The sequence below is a fragment of the Macrobrachium nipponense genome, chromosome 1, assembly GCF_015104395.2.
Source record: "Macrobrachium nipponense isolate FS-2020 chromosome 1, ASM1510439v2, whole genome shotgun sequence".
Taxonomy (NCBI): Eukaryota; Metazoa; Arthropoda; class Malacostraca; order Decapoda; family Palaemonidae; genus Macrobrachium; species Macrobrachium nipponense.
This window is the reverse complement of record NC_087200.1, coordinates 29,779,371-29,782,634: the sequence shown is the minus strand read 5'-3', so window position 1 is coordinate 29,782,634 and position 3,264 is coordinate 29,779,371. Positions and strand designations below refer to the sequence as shown.

The 3,264-nt window shown below is 38.0% G+C and overlaps 1 long non-coding RNA gene across 1 annotated transcript in view; it reads right to left on the bottom strand.

Moving 5' to 3' along the window:
• Positions 1–757: 757 nt before the first annotated feature.
• Positions 758–3,264, bottom strand: part of LOC135219198 (uncharacterized) — a 62,845-nt gene continuing 60,338 nt past the window's right edge. The window contains exon 4 of the long non-coding RNA XR_010315389.1: positions 758–875. This is a non-coding gene — a long non-coding RNA (uncharacterized LOC135219198). The remainder of the gene's footprint in view (positions 876–3,264) is intronic.

Here is a 3,264-nt window from a genome sequence, read left to right as displayed (position 1 = left end):
TACCAAGTACGTTACCGGTGCAATATGATCAACGTCCAAATATTTCCTCTCCAATAAAACTATCATTATCCAAGTATATTCTGTGTGCAATTGTGATAATGATTATTAAAACTGACCAACTATTCTAATATTCAATCTAAAATATCATGATTAGCCCACCATTGTGAAACTGATTCCCATTTTGCGGTAATTTTTATCAAAAGCAAATGTTTTCGAAAATTCATGAACTTCGAGGAATCGTCAAAACTTATGGCTGAAGCATTTTAGAGAGAGCGGGAAAACACAAAATTCTTGAACCCTAAGCAATAAGACTTCTCGTTTAGCGAAGGTTCAATTGAGAAACTGTTGTTTGAGATTCAGCTGGCCTTATGCAAGCACGGGCTCTTGCTCATAGAGCAGCCCGTAGGCAATTGGGAAACGTTTCGTTTAATATCGCACATACACACACGACTACAAAACACACAAATAATGTATTTGTTATGAATAACACATTTGAAACTTAAGAAACACGACAGTTTTAAAATCCCAACGTCATGATACACTAAAAAAATGATAATACAAATGAACGCAAAACTTTAATGCAAGTGGTCCAGCACAGTAAGTAGCTACCTCCTCACACAATCGAAACCAATTACCGACCGTGCTCAGAACTCACGCGTGCACACGCGCGTGCTCGCACGGACCTAAGGCTTCTCACTTACCTAATGCATTTCGTTTATCTCAGCTGCCTCCCTTCACTCACTCTCGCCGCCGCCACCGCCGCCGTCGCCGACGCTGGTCGAGTCAGATAACGGGTCGACCGTTACTCCTGCGAGTTCAGGGTCGACCGGCGTCAAAGAGCCCTCTTGCCATCACTGACTGACTTCACTGGCTGCCTGACATGAGAGAGAGAGAGAGAGAGAGAGAGATATGGATACAGACCATTTGTTCGAAGACACAATGAGGATTAAGCAGTGTATTTCTGTTGGAAGTGTGGAGAGAGAGAGAGAGAGAGAGGAGAGAGAGAGAGAGAGGAGGGAGGAGAGAGGAGAGGAGAGAGAATTATTATCGAAAAAAAATGATGGCGTAATTGTGACCTCTCGTTACAGCGATTCTGGAAGGAATCATTTGAACATTATGATTATTATTATTATTATTATTATTATTATTCATATTTTATTATTATTATTATTATTATTATTATATTGTGGTTGTGCAAAGATCTTTAGGGGAAGTAGGAATAATCTCTCCATCTGTTACAGCACTCAAGAAAAGGAGAATATATCTTGCAAACAGGAATGATTTTACATCCATTACGTACTGCACAGAGAGAGAAGAGAGAGAGAGAGAGAGGAGAGAGAGAGCGAGAGAGAGAGAGAGAGAGAGAGAGAGTCATTTTTATAGAGAAAATATAACCAAATATGCTTTTGTCACAACACCTGGGGGTGGGCAAAACAATTCATAGAAAGTAAAAACAATAATAACTCATACTCACAGAGAGAGAGGGGGGGGGGGGGGTGGCGGTTGCGAAAAGCATGAACTTCCGTAAAATATAAGTGGATAAGGATTAATCTGTAAGTTACTGAATAGTGCATAAAAAAGACTGTATACTAATCTCTCCGTTATCTATGAATAAAAAAAAAGGTAACACTAATATAGTCTTTATATTGCCCAAGTACCGTTATGCAAATGAGAGACGAAACTCAAGCCACCCCGCCCCCCCCCCTCTCTCTCTCTCTCTCTCTCTCTCTGCAGTAATGAGCGCCTTCACGAATGCGGAGCACGAATTTCCTACCCGAATAGCGTATGATCACTCAACATTCACGTCAGTGAAAGTGGCTTCCAATTGCGAGGGAAAGCGGTTTCTGTTTGTAAGTGACGTTATAATTTTGGCAATTTAGGAATGAAAAAGTGTCTCTTACTTTAGCAGTCTCGTTGTCATATGTTCTGTTTTATTTGCCGGAGCCTTAAACTGTTGTTAAATGTTCCGTTTTATTTGCCAGGTCTTTAAACTGTTGATAAATTTTCTGCTTTATGTGCCAGATCTTTAAACTGTTGTTAAGTGCTCTGTTTTATTTACTGTATCTAAAAGCTTTGTTGTCTCTTCTGTTTTCTTTCCTGAATCTTAAAACTGTTGTTATATGTTCATTTTTAATTGTCAGATCTTAAACTATTATTAAATGGTCTGTTTTATTTTACTAGATTTTAAAATTCTCGTTAAATGTTCTGTTTTATTTACTAGATCTCAACAATGTTGAGGATTTTTTTTCTTTAGTTACAAGATATTGAGAATGGTGTTAAACGTTTAATAGGTTTAATAGGTCTTACAACCGTTGTTAAATGTTCTGTTTATTCACTAAGTTTTAAAGTATTTTTAAATAGTTTTTACCTTTTTTACTAGCTCTTGAAACTGCTCTTCAATAATTTCTTTTATTTGCAAGATATAAAAAGTTTTGCTAAATATTCTGTTTTATTTACTACATCATAAAACTGTGTTTTCTTTGTCACTGCCTGTAGTTGCAGTTGAAACTGTGCTATTCATGTTATACGTTTCATAATTATGACCTAATATTAGAGTTAATTTATATACGCAAAAAATCAAATAGGTTTGTTTGTATGGTGTTTTTACGTTGCATGGAACCAGTGGTTATTCAGCAACGGGACCATCTACTTTATGTGACATCCGAACCACGTCAAGAGTGAACCTCTATAACCAGAAATACACATCTCTCTCTCCTCAATGCAATGCCCGAGAATCAAATTGAATGCCCGATAATCGAACTCGCGGCCTACGAGGTGGCACGCCAACACCATGCCGACCACGCCACTGAGGCGCTAATCAAATAGGTGTATTTACATTGTACACGAAGTCGAAATAAAACTGAATAATCTGTGACCCAAATCGAGGGCAATATGACTTTGGGTATCTCCTTCATCGACCTTTTTTCTCGACCTCCACATCGCCTTTTCTGTGGCCATTCGGTGCACTGAAATCGTCAGTCACTGTATGTTCTGTGCACTGATTCAACGCTGCGAAGAAACTGCAATCTGTCACGACGCTGTAGTTTTAGTCGTCAACAACGACCCAAAATTATCTTTACTGATGTTCAGTATGAAGACAATCACTAAAAATAAAACAAATTATCTCGTATCACCGAAGGACTGAAAGGTTCAGACACTTCTCATTTTATTGCATGGGCACCCGCAGCATATTTTCCAAGGGGGGCGGCAAATTATATATATATATGATATATATATATATATATATATATATATATATATATA